Below are 21,052 nucleotides of genomic sequence, written 5' to 3'. Positions count from 1 at the left end.
CCTGCTCACTAAGAAGAGAATGCCCTTTATCAACAAGTCATCCAATTATCAAGTCACACTTATAAATAAAAATTGGCCTTCTAGATGAAACTCTTGCCGACTACGTTCCCAATCTAGTCCCACGACCTTGAGGAAAGTGATAAATGTTTCTGAAACTGTAATACACAACCTAAAATAACCTATGTAACCTATGGACTTCTCCTTATCCAACAGCATCAACGCCGAAGTCAATTGCTGGGTTTTTAAAAACTAGTTAAAAAATGGATAAAGAATGAACTCATGTATGCAAAAGTACCCTTATCCCTAGCATTTAGGGTATGCCCTCAATAAACATTAGCTGCTATTATACTAATCTACTGCACCAAGTCACAAAGTGAAAATCAAATGAGACCACAAGTATGGAAACTCTTTGAAGATTATAAAGTACACAATATCATTATTTTAAATGTGCTATCCACGGTGTACAACATAATAGAGCAATATATTTAGTGACACAAGATCTGGGCTTTAATCCCAGTTCCACCACTGCCTATCTGTATGACTTGGGATGAATCCAAAAGCACTGAGCCTCACATCCGTTCACCTATAAAACAAAGTTTGACCGGTAAGTGCTCAGTAGAATCCCTGTGGAACTATGCACTGCATATATGGGATGAATGTGGTAGGGAAGAAACAAAAGTTTGGGGCAAAACAACAATCATGTAAGGTTCCACTTTCTAAAACCACTTTAATTTTGGCAACCCTGCTTTGTAAGTTTTAAATTATCTGAGGTCTGAATAAGAAAAAAGCTCAAATTGAAAAAGACTGAAAACCAAAACTAATGAACTAAAAACTAAGTCTGAAGACTTCTGGCTGTGTTCTGTGTTCCCATATGTGACTACAAAAGAGGGTGGAAATGTTCCACCCCCTGAAAGATTCAAAAGCTAAAACTCACCTATTAGACCTCAAGTAATAAAATTATAAAGACCAACAAAATGAGAGGCTGTCAGTGCAGTCATGCCCAGCCCCCAGTGTCAACACAGACTAACAGCTAGCCAGGCGAGGCACGTTTAAGGCAAATGGGACAGCAGCTATATCTATAATGAGCTCGGGGACCCTGAATGCCTTGCAATGCTAAAGATTTCCTGACTCTTCCATTCTCTTAACAGGGGTATTAAAAAATCCTATGAAGAGTCTCATGAAGGATCTACTTATGAAAAAATATATCAAAATTACTTATTCATACCTTTCTCCTAACTTTATTTCATCTTTTGCTGGAGCACACAGTTCACTCTGGACTTCCAATATGCATTTAAGAAGCTACTCAAATCCTGCTAAAACAAGAAACAAACAAACAAAAATTCATTCTGTCTTCTTTACTATGATTACTGGGACTTTGACATCTACCCACATCACCAAAAAAAATCACTTTCATGCAAAAGTGGTATTTCATCTATCTCATGAAGAATTATTAACATTACAGGGTTCTAAACACATACCAGCAAAATCTCCACAACATATCAAAGAACTGCCCAAATACATATTCATTATTAGTGTTAATCTGTTGGTTATAGGTCTGTAACTCTAAAATACATAGGCTATTAAGTAATGAAACTGACTCTGAGTGGTTTTTACATAGTCTCATTACTCTAGTCATATGTACATGTATGGGTTTATCTTCATTCAATAGTTATTTAAGAAATAGGTGCAGAATGGATTGGAATATACAAATCAATATGCAATAGATGAATGAATCCGCATATTATAGTAGTATATTAATTCATGAATATGACACAAATGCAAAGAAAGCAGCCTGTAGCCACCCAGACCATCACTAGGCAAGTCTGAAATAAAACAAGTTTACCCTTGGCTCCCTACCATATCAATACTCAACATCTCTTCTTCAAGGCCTCTTTCTTTAGTCTATCAATTCGCTGCTAACAATTAAGAAATTGGTAATAACTGGTATTCCAGGGACACATGTATTTAAGACTTCTCCATGACCATTAAATTGGGAAAAGCAGTCTTTTTGCCAAAGGAAATGGAAAACTGGATATCCACATGCAACAAAATTAAGATGGACCCTTATCCTATACACATAAAAAGTTAAAATGGATCAAAGACCTGAACAATAAAACTTCAAAAAGAAAACACAGAACAAAAGCTTCATAACATTAAACATGGCAAAATATGACCAAAAAAAGCCAACAAAAGGAAAAATAAACTGGGCTATATCAAAATTAAAAACTGTGCAGCAAAGGACACAATCAACTGAGTAAAAGGGTAACCCACACAAGAGAAAATATTTTAAAATCACCTAACCTGATATTTAATATCCTGAATATATAAAGAACTTCTACAATTTAACAATAAAAAGAAACTGATTTTAAAATGGGCAAAGGATTTAGGGGCACCTGGATGATTCGGTCAGTTAAGTGCCCAACTCTTGATATCGGCTCAGGTCGTGATCTTGTGGCCATGAGATCGAGCCCTGTGTTGGGCTCTGCACTTGTGCGGAGCCTGCTTGGGATTCTCTCTTTCCATCTCTCTCTCTGTCCCTCCCCCATTCACTCACACACATGCACACTCTCAAAATAAACATTAAGAAAAAAATAAAAGGGGCAAAGGATTTAAACAGACATCTCTCAAAATATATATATATATATAACGGCAAAGAAGCATGTGAAAAAATGCTCAGCATCACTATTCATTAAGGAAACGCAAATCGAAACCACAATGTGATACTATCTCATATCTATTAGGAAGGCTACTATTAAAAAACAGAAGCTGGGGCGCCTGGGTGGCTCAGTCGGTTGAGTGTCCGACTTCGGCTCAGGTCATGATCTCGCGGTCTGTGAGTTGGAGCCCCGCGTCGGGCTCTGTGCTGACAGCTCAGAGCCTGGAGCCTGTTTCAGATTCTGTGTCTCCCTCTCTCTCTGTCCCTCCCCTGCTCATGCTCTGTCTCTCTCTCTCTCTGTCAAAAATAAACAAACATTAAAAAAAAAAAAAAAAAAAACAGAAGGGGCACCTGGGTGGCTCAGTCGGTTAAGCGCCAGGCTTCGGCTCAGGTCATGATCTCACATTTCGTGGGTTCGAGCCCCACGTCGGGCTCTGTGCTTATAGCACAGAGCCAGGAGCCTGCTTCGCTTTGTGTGTATCCCTCTCTCTCTGCCCCTCCCCTGCCCACACTCTGTCTCTCTCTCTCTCTCTCAAAAATAAACAAACATTAAAAAACAATTTTTTTTTTAAAACCAGAAAGTAAGTATTGGTGAGGATGTGGAGAAATTGAAACACTCGTACACTGCTGGTCTGTTGGTGAGAATATACAATGGTGTATATTTCCAATTATGGAAAACAATATGGTGGGTTCCTCAAAAAATTAAAGATAGGATTACTCTAGGATCCAGCATTTCCATTTCTGGGTATATACCCAAAAGAATTGAAAGCACAGCCCCAAAGAGTTATTTATACACCCATGTTCATAGCAGCATTATTCACCACAGCCAAAAGATGAAAGCAACCCAAATGTCCACTGATAGATGAACGGATAAACAAAACGTTGTATATACATACAGTGGAATATAATTCAGACTTAAAAAGGAAGAGAATTCTTACAAACACTGCAACATGGATGGACCTTGAGGACACTATGCTAAGTGACATAAGCCAGTAATAAAAAGAGAAACACTGTATGATTCCATTTTTATGAGGTATCTATAGTCAAAATCATAAAGAAAGAAAAACGGGAGTTGCCAGGGGCTTAGGGGGAATGGGAATAGAGAGCTACAGTTTAATGGTACAGAGTTTCAGCTATAAACCAAAAAGCATTGTGGATAGTGGTGATGATTACACAACAACATGAACTGCTTAGTGCTACTGAACTGTCCACATAAAAATGGTTAAAATGGTAAATTTTACACATGATTTTCCCACAATCAAAAAATTTTAAATGAAATTTCTAAGAATAAGCAAAGAAAAAAAAAAAAAGGACTTCTGACATTGGAAACATTCCATAGGCAGCTGGGATTACAGAGACCGGCAAGCTAACAGGGAAGAGGGCAGTACAAGAGAGAGGCTACTTCTCCAAGAAATCTATATAGCAGTATCTGGAACTTTTTCCTCAGAGAGGGCACTGGGAAGGCATTTGTAGAACTAATTTACTAGGACCAAGTACTGTCCTTAACTAAGGACAATGAGTAACTAAGTAAATGAAGTGCTAGCACGCAGTCACTAACACGACTTGACAATGCCTGCTTCAGTGTGCTCTTATTTGTCCTTAAATGGTAAAAGCTTTAATGCCAGATAAACAGCTATTTACATAATACTTAAACAGAAAAATACAGCTGTTTTGAGGTTTTGGTTTGACTCAACCAGAGACCATCACTGTCTACAGCTCTCAGCCTGCTCAAGTTACAAGGGCAAAAGAGATTCTTGAATTTCATAAACCAAGGAAGTAGAATCTTCTCGACCTGTCCAACACACTAGCCATGTTTTTGACTTTGAAAAAACTCATCAAGCTATTAAAAACAAAAATCAGACACCTGGGTGACATTGTACCCTTGTGATAATTTCCAAGAAGCACAACTAATGGCTCTAGTCTTTACCATATACTCACTTGTAGGGATTCAAAACCAAACTGACAGTTTAATGTCCTAAGAACACTGTGTGTATAAAATCTCTTTGAAAATATATAAAAATAAAATGTCAAGATAGTTCAACCAGGTATTATTCCTAACCTAACAGGACCCTTTTAAAAAACTTTTTAACCTGGCTCCCTCACCTTCATTATACAGAGACATTTTCCTATTACCAATTGTTTTCTGCTACAATAAAACAATTCCTGCTCTGTAAGAGATACGATCTTTTTTTAAAGTATTTTTTTCTTTTTAAAAAATGTTTGTTGGGGCGCCTGGGCGGCTCAGTTGGTTAAATGTCTGACTTCAGCTCAGGTCATGATCTCACGGCTCGTGGGTTCAGGCCCTGCACTGGGCTCTGCGCTGACAGCTCAGAGCCTGGAGCCTGCTTCAGATTGTGTCTTCCTCTCTCTCTGCCCCTCCCCCACTCACACTCCCTCTCTCCCTCAAGAATAACATTAAAAAAATTTCTAAAAATAAAAATGTTTATTTTTGAAAGCATACACAAGCATGAGAGGGGGAGGGGCAGGGAGAAAAGGGGAGAGAGATCCCAAGCAGGCCCCAAGCTGTCAGCACAGAGCCCAATGTGGGGCTCAATCTCACGAACCATAGTATCATGACCTGAGCTAAAATCAAAAGTTAGACACTTAAATGAATGAGCCAACCAGGTGCCCCAGGAGATACCATTTGATAAACACCAAAAAAATACAGAAATCAAAGAACTTTAATCCATCAAATAAAAGTGGCTACAACATACAAAGGCACTGTCTAAACAACAAATTATAGACTTGGGTGCATAAACTTTTTCCAGAAGTGAGTCTGATCTTTCCACCTTTTCTTGAGAAATTTGCTATTACTCATCCAAGTCATGATTTGTGTTTATACACTGCTTTGTTACATTGCCAGTATTTGGTCTTGCTAGGTGTCCCTTTTCAAAAAGTTTTCTGTGCTCTCATGATAAAAGAACTACATGTTTACTGCAGAAAACTGAGAAAATAAAGGGAAGAGAAAATTATATACTCATCTTTTTAAAAATTCACTCAACTGGTATCTTCTATTTCCTTCCTTTATTAAAATTTTTAACATTTAACTTTAAATTCTTTAAATTTAAACATACCACTAGTAATATTTTACAATTCCATAGTATTTATATTTTTTCCAAAGGGACCTTTACATTTACTATTTATCTTCACAACAATCTGGAGTAGGTAAGCCAAATACTAATTATTCTGTGCACAGTTGCCTCCTAGTGTAGAAAGACTAAAGGCTGCATTGCTGGTTTGTGATGCAAAATCACACTTGTACAAAACTGTCATCCAACCTTCAAGGGGAAAATGAACAATACTACCAATACAATAAGCTTCTGAAGAGAACACTCATACTGGAAAAAAAACCACTCATAATGAACTGAACCAGACAAATACAATTCAACAAAATAGATGCTTCGAATCCAGTACCTGTCTGGGTCAGATACAGTAGCTCCCAGACATGTATGGTACATATGTAAAGGACAAAGGAGGAAAATAGGTCCTACAACAAACAGATTCCATCTAGACTGCAAATGTAAGTAGCCCATATTCATAAGTAGAGATTCAGATACAGTATCAACTTTGTTAACTGGTTCTCTGATCTAGGTCACAACAGTCAGATGCTAGTTCATTTGTGGATAGTTGAACCTAACATAGTCTCTTGTAGTTTTTAAAAGGTACATGATTTTAAACGTCTATTCATTTAAGAAAAAAAGCTTTCAAAATGAAAGCATTTATATTATGCAACTGTCTATATATCCAGAAACAAGATGTGCCTATCCGCAGAAGTGGCTATCTAGTAAAGAATTAACCTTACTCAAAAAGAGGTCTAGCCTTTAACCTTGGTTCCTGGGAGGTAATCTCTAAGCCACTGGAATGTCCTGTATGATCAATGTCTTTGTTTAGTAGCCAACCACGAGCCACTTCAAATAGTCTAACAAAGTGATTTATGATGGATACTTTGGGTCATGCATTATTAACTTTCAGAGACAGGAGACTAAAGATCAGCCACATGGGTAGCCAACCATATCTGTATGACCAAACTCCAATAAAAACTCTGGACATTAAGGCTTGGGTAAACTTCCTTGGTTGGCAGTATTTTGTGTGTACTGCCACTCATTGTTGCCAGAAGTTAGTGCTGTCCTAAGGCTTCAGTGAGAGAGGGCAACTGGAAGTTCCACCTGTGTGCCCCAAGTGCCTTCTCCCTCAGCTAGTTTTGATCTACATCTTTTACTGAGTAAATCATAACCATGAGTACAACAGCTTTCAAGAGTCCTAGTGAGTGAATTATTGAACCTGAGGGTGATCTTGGGGCTCCGCAAAATTGCGGTTGGTAACAGAAAGGAGAGTGGTCTTGAAACTCCTAAAGTTTGGAGTGTCAGAATGATGTTCAGTAGTCATTCTTTCTTCCTTTCTTTTAGTAATAGAACACTTCTCCCATTCCCCTAAGTGGGAAGCAGAGTTACCAATTGAGACTACATTTCCTAGGCTCCTTTAAAATCAGGAGTGGCCATGTGACTAAGTTCTGGCCAGTGAGATACAAGCAGAATAATATATATAAAAAAATATGTGCCATCTTCTCAAAGGAAGGTATTTACTCTTTTTCTGGTGTGCCCCTATGAAGTAATCTGGTTTCAATGTGAAATGAGAACAATACTTAAGGGGATTGCTAAGCAAACAGAAGGAACCTGGGACCATGAATAACCTTAAAAAAAAAAAAAAAAAGGCAGTCCCTCACCCACTACAGACTGCCCACCTACTATTACAGGAAAGAGAAAAACTTCATTAGTGTTGTGTTTGTATCATTGTGTTTGTAAGTTTCTGTTACAGCAGCTAAGCCTGTACCCTAATGTAAATACATTTTAACATTTTCATACTATGATTGAGAGTCAATATTTTAATAGACGACAGAGATAAAAAGAGAAAAACAAGATATATAAGAAAAATATTTGAATATATTAAAACTGAAAATGCATAACAAATATTTGTAACATCCCACTCTGAGACTGATCTTATTAAAAGGAAAGTTTCTATCCCACAGAATTCAATATAACAAAGAATTTTCTCTTATCCTCTTTGTTATAACAACAAAAATACAAAAAGATGAATGATTTAACAAAATCAGTCATCTGAATACAAGTTGAAGGAGGTGTTCTAGAAGAATTACTAATAATTTTCCTCCCTGTAATTACAGATTTCCACAGAAAGGAAAGAAATGAAGACTGATATTTTAATAAAGCACAAAGAACTGCCTTCTCTGACTTTCCAGAGTGCAGCAAAATTAACTGGTTTGTAAACACCTTCCCTCAATTTTTCTGACTTTCTGAACTCCAAATCATGTGGCCCAATTGCTTAGTAAACAACTCCACTAGGATGTCTCACATGCATTTCAAGGTCAGCATGTCCAAAAGTCAGCCTCAAGCTACAAAGTAAAACAAAAGGAAGTTCTGGAGATAACATGACTTAAATTTTTTTTTTTTTTTTTTTTTTTAACATTTATTCACTTCTGAGACAGAGAAAGACAGAGCACGAGCAGGGGAGGAGCAGAGACGGAGACACAGAATCTGAAGCAGGCTCCAGGCTCCAGGCTGTCAGCACGGAGCCTGACACGGGGCCCGAACTCACTGACCACAAGGTCATAACCTGAGCTGAAGTCGGACACTCAACCGACTGACCTACCAGCACTGCTGGAGATGACAGAATTTTAAAAAAGTCTAGAAGAAGGAATAAAAAGCCAATGATCTTCACTAAGGAGAAGTGGTATATATTCTCACAGGGAAGCCAAGTAATTATCCACAGAAAAGTTCAAGGTTGCAGTAAATCAAAGGCCAGAGTAGAAGCTCAGTAACAGGGACAGAACATAACCTCTCCAGATATGGAGGAGATAATATCAAAGAAATAGGGACTACATCTTCAGTATTTCTCATACTTCAGCATGGAGCAGAATATTTTGAAGGCCCAGTTAACACAGACTGCTGGGCCCCCACTCCAAAGTTTCTCATTCAGTAGGTCTGAAGTGGGGCCAGGAATCTCCATTTCTAAAAAGTTCCCAGGTAATGCTGATGTGGCTGGTCTGAGGCACAGAAGAGGAGAAACACTGATTCTGCCTGCAGTGTATCTAGAGCGGTAATTGCAAAGAGAGACAACTAGAGGACAAGTTCAAATGAGACAGTATACCAAGTAGAAAGTTGGTATAATGTACACTAAATAGAAAGAGTATCACAGTCTGAGGACTAAATGAGTAAACTCACCAGATCAAGGTTTTTAGGTTACAGGTAACAAGATCTCTCCTGTCCTGTTCCTTGCACTCCTCCTCTCCCCAAATTCCAGGTCTAATCTAACAGTTTACTCTACATTCATTGAACATTTACTATAGTTTACAGTTTTCAAGGTAAATAAATAAAGTATAAACCGCAATCCAACATTATCTATTAGAGAAAAAAGACTTGTGTAAAACTACAATACAGGAGCGCACATTAGAGGGAATGTCAAGAAGGAATAAATGCACAGAGAAAACAGCAATAAATCTCATGATGGAGAATACATCCAAGAAGGCTTCACTGAAGAGGTAGATATGCACTGAGAACAGTGAGTAGGATTTTAATAGGCAGAAGAGGGTGAGAGGGTATTTCAGGAAGAAGGAAATTCATGAGCAAAAACACAAAAGAAAAAAGATGTTTACGGCAACATTCTGGATTGACATATGGGTAGAGGTAGTGATAACTTATAAGGTAGTTGAAGAAATATAACAGAAGGCTTTAAATATCATACTAACAAGTTTGAACCTTACTTTGTAAAAGTTAGGAAAGAAAGAGCAAATTTGTGTATGTAAATGCTGGAGGATAGGGATGACTGCACACAGACATGGAGAGGTTCTCCTTCCTGAGCCTAATCTACACCAAGATCTATAAACCTGGCTTTGCAAAAGTCCTCATCTTGTGTCTTCTATCCCTAAATGTATTAGATCTCCAAACTCAGAAGATATGCCAGCATACAATAATGACACACAACTAAAAACAAATTCCTCTGAATAAGTGTAATTCAAAATTGTGGTCAAACTCACTCTTTTCCAGATCTGCTAGTTTCATCTGTTACAAATCTCTTTTCCCACAAATCCTTCTATTAAATGTAACTGTGAGTGAAAATAAAATAAAGGGAGTAGAATGTTTAAGAAATCACCCCTTCTGTACTTTCTGGCCTCTTTTCCTTTGCTTCATGCCAAGAATTCCCAATCATATATAAAAAACAACAACAAAACCCATTAATTTTTAAGATAATACGACATTTCAAATAGTAGATGCTGCATTCCTCAGAAAACACTAGAATTCTTATTCAATTAAACAGTTTATTTATAACACTCCCTACTTTAATAGACTATTTCTGAACATTCAGTAAGTTCCAAGAGAATGTAATATAACCTTTTTTCCCCTTAAGTTTATTTGTTTTGAGAGAATGTACACGCACAGGGGAGGGGCAGAGAGAGAGAGAGAGAGAGAGAGAGAGAGAGAGAAAGAAAGAGAGAGAGAGAGAGAGAAAGAGAGAGAGAGAAAGAGAAAGAGAAAGAGAAAGAGAAAGAGAGAGAGAGAGAGAGAGAGAGAGAGAGAAAGAGAGAGAAAGACAGGGAGAGGGAGAATCCCAAGCAGGCTTTACACTGTCTGCCCAGAGCCCGACGTGGGGCTTGATCTCACAAACCATGAGATCATGACCTGAGCCTAAATTGAGTTGGACACTTAAGCTACTGAGCCACCCAGGTGTCCAAGTATGTAATATAATCTTTAAATGACAATCAGAAATAAGATTTTCTACTGGGCATAAACAATATGCAAAAGAATATTATCAATCTTCAACACTGTACCTGAACAGCTAGTAACTTCTACTCAAGAGCTAAAATTCAAAATGGCAATTAAGTTACTAAAACACTTTATACACTAACAACCAATGGATACGTTACCAACACCTCCACCTAACAAAAATCTCACCTCATAGGTTTAGATTTTCTCTGACTTAACACTAATAACAACCTAAGTCTAAAATTACAAATTCAAAAATACCAAAAATATTTTCACAGCCAAAATTGCTGAGCTTATAAATACCAAAAAGCATGTAGTTTATAAACTTACCTACAATTTGTTAGTATGAGACTCAAAAGAACATTGAGCCAGGTTTTAAATACAATTATATTGATAAAAGAATGTTTTAATTTTCAATAGAGAGCAATCTTTCAGGGATCCTGGGTGGTTCAGTCAGTTAAGCATCCAACTCAGGTCGTGATCTCGTGGTCGTGATCTCGTGGTTGGTGAGTTTGAACCCTGGAGCCTACATCCTGCTTTGGATTCTGGGGTCTCTCTGTCTCTCTGCCCCTCCCCGGCTCACACTCTGGCGCTCTCTCTCTCTCAAAAATAAACAAACATTAAAAAAAATTTTTTTTAAAAGAAAGCAATCTTTCTACATATGTAAATATATTCAAATGCAACCTGTTACAATTTTTTAGTAATGGAGATCACTGGGCTACTGGCTACTACTACAGAGATATGTTCTAGTTTCAATGGTCACAAGTTAGACAAATGTCTGTTCTCACTTCTTCAGCTATTATTGTATAATACAAATTCTGGCTGCCTTTGTCCCTGATTCATAGGACGGAGACTCTAAATCCTTGGAATTTCGCAACTGATAGAGAGAAGTGTCTTTGTTTTCCTTGTTGGGCCCCTAGGACATCTTTTATTATGAACATATAACTCCCAGTGGGCCTCTAGTTTCCGGAATAGGGTTGGCCATACTTGAAAGGCCAGTCAAGTGATTAAAGGATTGGGGTTCTGAGGCATATGATATCAGCCTAACATCCTGGAAGAGGAGGGGGCTGGAGACTGATTCACCGTATGGCCAATTCAATCAATCATGCCTATGTAATAAAACTCCAATAAAAACTCTGGACATGGAGGCTTGGTTGAGTCTCCCTGGTTGGTAATCACATGTCAATGTGGCAAGAGGATAACATGTCCTGAAGAAATGGAAGCTTCATATCTGGGACCCTTGTAGACCTCTCTCTAGGTTGTGTCTTCATTTGTCTTGCCTTGATTTGTATCCTTAATAATAAAACTGTAATTTTAAGTACAGCACTTTCCTAAGTTCTGAGTCATTCCAGCAAATTACCAAATTTGAAGGGGTAGTAGGAACTCCCAAATTTGTAGCCAGTTGGTCACAAATACAAGTGGCCTGGAAGCCCTGGAGCTTGCAAATGGTATTTGAAGTGAGGAAAATCCAATGGACAATGCCCTTAACCTGTGATGTCTACCCTAACTCTGGTGGTTAGTGCCAGAATCACACAGCTATACAACAGGACATACCATCTCACTTCTCTCTTTTAGGAACTGAATGAGAAAAAGCCAAGTGAAAGCACTTTTTTTAAGGCATAAAGCATTACAAAAAATAAAGGACATTTTTGGTTATGCTCTTAAACATACTAAAGAACAAACTGTTAGGGGAGCCTGACTGGTTCAGTCAGTTGAGTATCCTGACTCTTGATCTCAGCTTGGGTCTTGCTCTCAGGGTTGGGAGTTCAAGCCCCACATTGGGCTTCATGCTGTTTGTAAGGCCTACTTAAGAAGAAGAAACTGTTAAAAAAAAATTTTTTTAATTCAGGATTGTCCAATTTAATTTTTTTAAATACTTAAATAGAACTTATTATGAGAAAAAATTCAGAACTCTGATGAAAAGCATTTAAAAGAGAATCATAATTTCAAACACATAATTAAGACTAATACCTAAATGATAAAAATGTATTAAGTCCGTTTTTAGTAATCTCTAGTGTAGAAATGATGGCAGTTTAGAAAATGTAAGATTCAAGCTATTATTTTCTGACTAAATCTCCAAAAGCTCATTTTAGCCTTGGTTATGATCAGGAATGACTGAAGCCAATAAGCAACATTTTGGTTACTCAGACACTGGATTCAAGTAAAAATTATTCACATCACAATCAATTTTATTGCCTACCTCTAACCTTTCATTCAAGCATAAAGCCACGAGACCAGAATGGTCTTTAAAGTATTACTCAAGCTATCCTACATGTATAGGCACCTACCTACTGGCATGAGAAAGCATACTTCTCTTTTTTTTAATTAAAAAAAAATTTTTTTAATGTTTATTTTTGAGAGAAAGTGCAAGCAGGGAAGGGGGGGGGGACAGAGAGAGAGAGAGAGAGAGAGAGAGAGAGAGAGAGGGAGGGAGAGAGGGAGGGAAGGAGATAGAATCTGAAGCAGGCTCCAGGCTCTAAGCCATCAGCACAGAGCCCAATGTGGGGCTGGAACTCCTGAACCGTGAGATCATGACCTGAGCCAAAACCAAGAGTCAGACGCTTAACCGACTAAGCCACCCAGGTGCCCTGAGAAAGCATACTTTCTATCACAGTATAGACTACAAGTATTTTTTCTATTACTTCAAAGCCAATGATAAAAAAACAAAACCTCAAGGTATTAAATCACAAATTTATCAGAACAGATTGTTCAATTCTCTGTTCTCTTGAACATAAGATATTAAGCATACATTGGTCTCAAATACATTGGTCTAAACACACTGGGTGATTAATGGAGAGCAGTTCAGAATAATTTAAAAAATGGCCTTATAGTAAAAACAACAGCAAAATAAAACCCCTAAGTTCTAGTACTATTTCTTCCTTTCTAAACAGTTTTTAAAAGTTTATTTACTTGAGAGAGAGAGCACGTGTGTGCACAAGTGTCAGAGAGGCAGAGAGAGAAGGGGAGAGAAAATCCCAAGGGGCTCGATTTCACAACCATTAGATCATGATCTAAGTGTCGAAGCTTAACCGACTAAACCAGCCAGGCACTCCTCTAGTACTCTTTCTTCTCTTAATTGAATGACTCTTTGAGTCTCATCTTCTTCCAGAAGAATATAAGGAAAATATAAGCTGCAAGGTTCATTCTAGCACCGGCATTCTGAATCTACTTAAGTGTTGAGAAGTCAACAAACTCATAATTTAGATATTCTTCAAGCTTTAAAGTCTTTTTTTTAAATTTATGTTTTTTTAATTTATTTTTGAGAGAGAGAGAGACAGTGCAAGCAGGGGAGGGACAGAGAGAGAGGGAGACACAGAATCCGAAGACAAGCTCCAGGCTGAGCTAGCTGTCAGCACAGAGCCCAATGCAGGGCCTGAACCCATGAACTGTGAGATCATGACCTGAGCCGAAGGCAGACGCTTAACCGACTGAGTCACCCAGGCACCCTTCAAATTTTAAAGTCTTGCAAGTATGTCAAAAATACTTAAAAGTTTACCATGGTGTAAAAACATTCTACCAATGTGTCCCTACCTTTTTTTTTTTTTTTTTTTTTTTAGGTTTCAAGGCATTTTAATTGACTGAATGATACCCTCTTATTAAAAACAAAGATGGTGAAAATTTGCTCCATAATCAGCAGAAACAGATCTTTAATTTTTATTAAGTATTTACTTGCTACCTGAAATTTTAGCCTTAAGCAAATTTAAAGGTACAATGTTTTCTTAAATCTGATGCCTCGCATCTATCAAGCAAAACTTTTTCAAACTATTTACATAGGTGACCTTCCATGACGGACATGCTTTGACTTATTTGTGGCTCTGTAATAAGATGAGAAAAAAAATAATTTTGCCTATCATCAACTTATTAAAACGTTTCTCACTTACAGAACATTTAGGCATTTAAATATAATAGTTAAATCAAAAACAAAAAACAAAACTTAGCCACAAACAATGAAACTACTTGCAGTAACAGGAACACCACACAGAAATAACATGGTAAAATATGATGGCAAGTTTCCAAGTAGAAACCATGAGGTTTTTTTGGTGTTGTTTTTAGTTTGAGAGAGAGAGTAAGCACAGGTGGGAACCTTAAGCAGGCTCTATACCCAGCACAAAACCTGATGCAGCGCTTGATCCCGTGACCCTGGAATCATGACCTGAGCTGAATTAAAGAGTCAGACACTCAACTGACTGCGCCACCCAGGCACCCCCAGAAACCATATTTTTATGTGCCTCAGAGAAAAGTAGTTATGACCTTGAGTTATGGACTCAGGTAGTAGACTGAAATCCTGGCTCCTTTCATAACTGTGTGACTGGCCCAAGGAACATTATCTAAATCTGTTTCTTTATAACTGTGCTACCTCAGAGTGGTTGTGAATACTGAATGAGGCAATGCACTCAGCAAAGAGCCTGACACATAGTAAGTGTTCAATAAGTTAGCAATTATTATTAAATTTTGGAACAAATGTTACACAGAGAAGCAGTATTTTGAATTTTTTTCCTAAGTTTAAGGCCCACTAATAGGATCCTATTTGTTAAAGTTCAGAGTAAGAAAGAAGTATGTTCCTACAAAGAAGCACCTTAATAAAGATACGTGGACTGAGTAAAAATAACTGGTATCAAGCAAGTGCAGTTACTACAGGCAGAATCTTAGTTTCTAAGAACTCAAGTTGCATTAGCTCAAATCATCTATTATTACAAAGTTACTGTTTGTTAATTCTTTCCTCTGCATTTCTGTAAAATATTAAAGGAAAAACAAAATCTCATTATGAAAAGATGAACAGAAAGGGGAAAAAAAGATAAGAAGTAGAGTTGGGTCACTATAAGCTCTTGTCAAGAGCCAAACACAATGGGGGAGGGGAGGAACCGTAACAAAAAATAACAGAAATTGAATGCCAAAGATGATAAACACCCCTCTTTCCCAAATACTACAGGACTCATCCTTCAACTTGATCTTCCAGGATCTTCCGTCTTGGGCTTCCAGCAAGTCCTTTCATCACCACAGTCCCATCTCCAGCAGAACTTCAAAAGGAAATATGTAAAAGCTACTCTGGTGGGCAGCTGCTGAGATAATCTCTCCTAGCATCTTCCACAGATCACAGAATGAAAAATCTGACTTACACCTTACGACCAATACTGGTCACCATCCTCAGCAGTTTATTTTTTAATCCATTCTAGACATTCACAAGATGTATTTATTTTAAAAATAAGTTTACAGGGGCACTTTGGTTGGCTCAGTCAGTTACACGTCCAACTCCTGGTTTCAGCTAAGGTCATGATCTCAGTTTCATGAGTTCGAGCCCCATGTCAGGCTCTGTGGATTCTTCTTTCTCCCTCTCTCTTCCCTCTCTTACTCATGCTGTCTCTCTCAAATAAATAAACTTAAAAAATAAAAAAATAAATAAAAAAAAATAAAAAGGAGTTCCATTAATACAACTTTGGTAGCCAAAAATACCAGCAAAAGTCATAAATATAAAATTAAATGATTGCACGTGTCTCATGCAAAAACAAAATGCTGAGTGAATGTTCCAAGCTAACATCAAATACTGTTCCTATAAACTATAAAATAACCTTGTTCTAAGTACTTGACATATATTAACTCAATTATTACTCAGCATAATCCTATAAGGTATATACAGTCTCCATCTCACAGATGAGCAAACTGAGGCATCAAAGGATATTAACTTGCCCAAGACTACAGAATCAGTAAATGATAGGAGACAACATTCTGACCCAAGCTGTCTGACTCCAGAGCCATGTTTAAATTAAGTATACCATTCATTCATTTAACAAGTTCTTTTGAGCACCTACTATGTGCCAGGCAGATTTCTGAGCACTGGGAACAGAGCTGTGAGAACAGTAAGACAAGGTCCCTGCCCTCTAGTGGGGGAGAGGCATTGGAGCAAACTGATAAATAAGTCAACAGTGTGACTTTCAACAAACAATAAATGCTATGAAGAAAAAGCAAAGTGAAAGAATCAAAAAGTGGAAGAAAGATCGGGGCTGGCTTGTATTTTAGGGATCAGGGAAGGCCTCTCTGAGGTAATGACATTTGACAAGCAAACAGAAGATGTAAAGGCAAGATAACCACCAGAAGCAAGGCGTGGCCCAACTAAGAGAACACCAAGTTTAACACTGGTAAGGTAGTAACAGTTTGGTTAGTTCAAAAAATGACAAAAGGACCAGGGAACTGGGGCACGGTGATGAAGAGTCAAGTCGGTGATGAAGAGTCAAGTCGTGGCAGCTGACAAGTCATGTAATGCCCTAAGGTAAACAGGAAGCTTTCTCAGAGGATTTTGAGCCTAAGGATGACAATAGGATTTATGTCTTTAAAAAGACCATGGATTCTTATGCGGGGATCAGTCAGGAAGAAAAACAAAACAGGGATACCAGAGAGGGCACTGTTAAAACAGTCTAAGGAAGAAATGAACTCATACTGGATTTAGTACTGTTTGTAAGTAGATGAGACACTAAAGGAAGAGCACACAACCCCAATCATTCCCAAAAAGGACTGTTTAAAATACGAGGGGCACCTGAGTGGCTAAGTGGGTTAAGGTTCCGACTTCGGCTCAGGTCATGATCTCGTGCTGCGGTTCGTGGGTATGAGCCCCATGTTGGACTCTATACTGACAGCTCAGAGCCTGGAGTCTGCTTTGGGTTCTCTCTCTCTCTCTCTCTCTCTCTCTCTCTCTGTCCCTCCTCCACTCACACTGTCTCTCTCTCAAAATAAACACCTACTTATAAAGAAATAAATAATAAATAAAATATGCTTCCTCCCTTCATCCTTCATTCCTAACAACTTAAAAGATTCCTTTTTAATATCCAAGTTAATGCTTCAATTGGTGCTATATATAAAAGAAAAAAAGGTTAATACATATTTCCTTCAATTAGAAGTACTGTTTAATGTAGTCTATTATAGATAATATGCCACATACACTTGTACATTCTTGAGAAGCAGAAAGAGATTTACTACTCTTTAGCTAAGGGTTGGTTCATTTATTCAGAGACAAGAAGTACCTATCCCCTCCTCTGATCAGTTCTCCTCTCATGCTTTGTTTCCAGCATTTCCTGGCTCATTCTAGATGGTGAATTGCAATAAAGAAGTATACCAAACCAAGCAAGTATGTATGTATTTATTGAGCAGCACTGTATACCAGGTACTCACTAGATGCCTTACACTGAAAGACTCATTTAATCCTCAGCTACCTACGGTAAGAAATAACATGAGGAAATTCTATACGAGGGGAAAAAAATCAGATAAGAGTAACTTAAACTGTCCAAAGTCACAGAGCTAATAAGCCAGAATTTAAATCTACATCTAACTCTAAAGTTCTTATCTTTCCACCACAACAACTGCCAAAGAAAGGACTATCAGATGTATCATATGTAGTCTTCCCAATTTATTATTAATGACTAGTTTGCTGCTGGTGAGGACAGGGTTTCTCTCTCTCATGGAGAACTGAGTTTTGAAGTTGGGGTGGGGAAGATGGAGTCGTCCTACTTATTCAAATATTATTTTGAAAAATTATTTTCCACCTGAGGTATCATAAACATTAACCCTAAAAGAGTGATTCCTACGTTTTGGGGGGGCGGGGAAATCTTAAGATATGTATTGTTTACAATAAAATGTGAGTAAAATTCTGACAAAAGATGAGTTTGGTACAGACTGAAAGAGAAAAAGAGAATATGGATAAAGAGATAATCACAACACATGTAGAATCTGAGTGGCAAATAAACAGCCTAAGAATTGAATGGCGATCTTCCTAGACCTGAAAAAAATTCCTGGAAATGGAACTTCAGGTGAACCTCCCAGAGTCCACCACAGGAAACAGGGAGGGAACCACTTGCTAGCAGCACTTGCACCGGCTAAGACAAGGCTATGTGGGAAAGGAGAGATGGGAAGTCTGGAAAGCAGGTCGACCGTACCCCCACAGGATGGACTGCGGTGTACTGCTCCACAGCAAGAACCAAGGCTGTGGTGTGCCCAACCCTAAAAAAGAAACGGCTAATTCCCCAAGACTAAAGTGGAGAGGCCACAGAGACCAGGCAGACACACGGAATGGAGAACTGTTACATAAAAGTCCTTAGAAGTTAGTTACAGGTCCTTTTATGGGATGTGGTAGTCTACATTATTTTCACCTAAATGATACCATTTCTACTCTATACGTGACCTAAGAAGGTGTGAGAAACAGAAATAGTAAACTTCCACCATCCGCAAGTATTTTGTTTTAAACAAGGAGTGGTATATTAAGGTATTTCCTCACAGAGTGTTTAGGTAGGAAGAGCAGTTAAATATATAAGGAAAAGCCCTTTCGGTCCACACAGGGACTTAATCATTTTAATAGTGAGTGGAAGTGTGAAAAAAGGGCACTTGTTAAGGACAGTTGGGGAAAGGTGCCCTGCGTATTAAGGAAACAGGGAACAAGGAAAACTAAGTGAATAAAAATTGTCTTCAGACAGTCCAACACCGATTTCGGGCCCCAATGCGGGGGAGGGGTGTCTGATATAGGGGTCACGGGAGGTGGGGGAGGGGATGGCCTGCGGCGGGGAACACAAGCGTCCGGCCCCAGCAGACATCCTGCGATGCCTGAAGAGGCGACGACCAAACGCGCGCATGAATGAATGGCGCGGGGATGAATGGCCGGCCCAGGCGCCGACGCAGGAAGGAGTTTGCGGCGCGGTGTGAGCGGGGCCGGGGGTGGCGTCCGTCGGCGGGACGCAGGGAGAACCGAGGGAAGGGCCGCCGTGCGAGACTCTTTGGCGCGGCGCGTCTGTGGGGCGGCCGTTTGCGGGAGGCAGGGTCGGCGGCCGCCGGCCGGCCGCGCCATGGCGGAGGGGGAAGGGGAGGTCACGCGTTACATAACCCGGCAGCTGCCGCGCTTGGGGACGCCGCGGGCCGCTCAGGCCGCGACAGGACGGCCTGCGGTGCCCGGGCTGGCGCGCCCTCCCCGGCCCCGCCTCAGGCTGTCCGCGTTCGGGCGGGTCTGCTGCGCCTCCGGGCGACGCGTGTCCGGTCCCACCCCTCCCCCACCCCCGCCGCCGGCCCGGGGGTCGCTCACCTTCCGCGTTGCCCCGGACCACCATGCCCGGGCACCGCTGCCTGCTCGGCCTCGAGGGCTCCGGTGCCCCTACCGCCGCCGCACAGTACCCTTGCAGGGGGCCGGGGGGGGGGGGAGGGTCGCGGGAAGGAGTCACACCGCCGCGCCGCGGCCCACGCTCGCCCCACGCTCACGGCGGCCGGCCCTGCGCGCGCTCCGCGGCTGCTCCCGCCCCTCCCCGACTCCCGCGGGCGCGCGCGCCGCAACTCCGCCCCGCCCCTCCCCCTCCACTGCTTGCGCGCTCCCCGGCTCCGCCCCCTCCGCGCTCCTCCTGCGCTGGCCTGCGGGGCGCGCTAGGCTGGCGAGCGACTGTCCCCGCCCCGGCTCGCATTCATCCCTGAGCGGCGCACGCGCCTGGCCCGCGCCCTGTCCCGGGCGACCCGGAACCGCGGGCGCAGCGCCTCGGAGCTCCGCGGTTGCCTGCCTGGCCACGCCCCGCCCTCCCGCCACCGCCCGCAGGGGGCAGTGCCTCTGCGGCACGTGACCGTCTTGCTAGCGGGGGCGGGGAGGCGTGCGGCGCGGGCCCGCCTTCCGCCGCGCGCAGCGTGCCCTACACCCCACAAGCTGCGGGTCTCCTGCTCGGGTCGTCACGCCTGGGTCGCCTCGCCCGAGGAGGCGCTGCTCTCGCTTCAGCGAGTGCCCACCACCGCCCCGGTCCCGCGATGGACTTCCCACTCTGGGAGGAGACAAGTGCGGGGACTGACCATGCTTAAAATCCTGGCACTGAAGACGCGAGAAACACAAGGTCCCCCTCCACAAGTAATTGATTTACAGTGACATCTAGCGGAGAAAGGGACACACACGAACTGACACTTTCCTATGTCAGGGAGCAACCCAGAATCATGGCCCACGTAGGGGGAATGAACACTGCGCCACGGGGTTTAAGTGATTCAGCGCCAGCTCCCACAGAGACGCAAACATCATTTCTTGTCCCATGAGTTCCCGCCCAGGATTGCACCTGGATATTTGTAAACCAACGGCGGTATCCCATCCCACGTGCAGCGCTGGGGTTATACGCGAAAGCAATTTTCTACTAATGTTAAAAAAAAAGAAATCGTACATTTTGTATGCTTAAATACAATTTTAATTGAGGGCCTTCCGGCAAAAGACAATTGTTCCATAAGGACCATTTTCCCACCCCCTTTTGGCTGTGTCGCTTTGCCAAGAGATCCCACATTGCTATTATAATAGGCTTTATTGTTGGAATGAACAAACATGAAGCGAACCTCTGTGCAAAGGCTCAACACTTTTTTTCCCTATTCCCTCACCTCAGATAATTCGAAGAGTTTGCATGTACTTAGGAAACAGCACTCTTTTGAAGACTGATTTTGCAGAGCTGAGACTTGTTTACTGGTAGTTCAGAGGATAGTCGAATGACTTGTTTCTTTTATTCAAGCCTTTTTGGGTTTTGCCATTTTATAGACTTGTAGATGCACTTCAACTTCGGTATTCTTGTCTCTGACCCAGCAAAAGCAGGGTGCATGTTTTTTGAGACGTCATAATTTAATGCATTGGCGTAATTTCAGA

The 21,052-nt window shown here is 40.7% G+C and overlaps 1 protein-coding gene across 4 annotated transcripts in view; it reads right to left on the bottom strand.

Moving 5' to 3' along the window:
- Positions 1 to 19,703, bottom strand: part of REV1 (REV1 DNA directed polymerase) — a 91,999-nt gene extending 72,296 nt beyond the window's left edge. For 2 of the 4 annotated variants that reach the window (XM_047851176.1, XM_047851175.1), the window contains exons 1-2: positions 19,487 to 19,699; positions 1,226 to 1,313 (exon numbers count right to left, since the gene is read on the bottom strand). The gene's annotated coding sequence lies outside the window, so the exon portion shown is untranslated. Of the gene's footprint in view, positions 1 to 1,225; positions 1,314 to 19,486 lie in introns of all 4 variants that reach the window. The other 2 variants (XR_007150653.1, XM_047851174.1) reach the window with 2 other exon arrangements.
- Positions 19,704 to 21,052: the final 1,349 nt, after the last annotated feature.

Source organism: Prionailurus viverrinus, chromosome A3, assembly GCF_022837055.1.
Source record: "Prionailurus viverrinus isolate Anna chromosome A3, UM_Priviv_1.0, whole genome shotgun sequence".
NCBI classification, from domain to species: Eukaryota; Metazoa; Chordata; class Mammalia; order Carnivora; family Felidae; genus Prionailurus; species Prionailurus viverrinus.
Note: the sequence above shows the minus strand (reverse complement) of the source record. Positions and strands in the feature narration are given on the sequence as shown.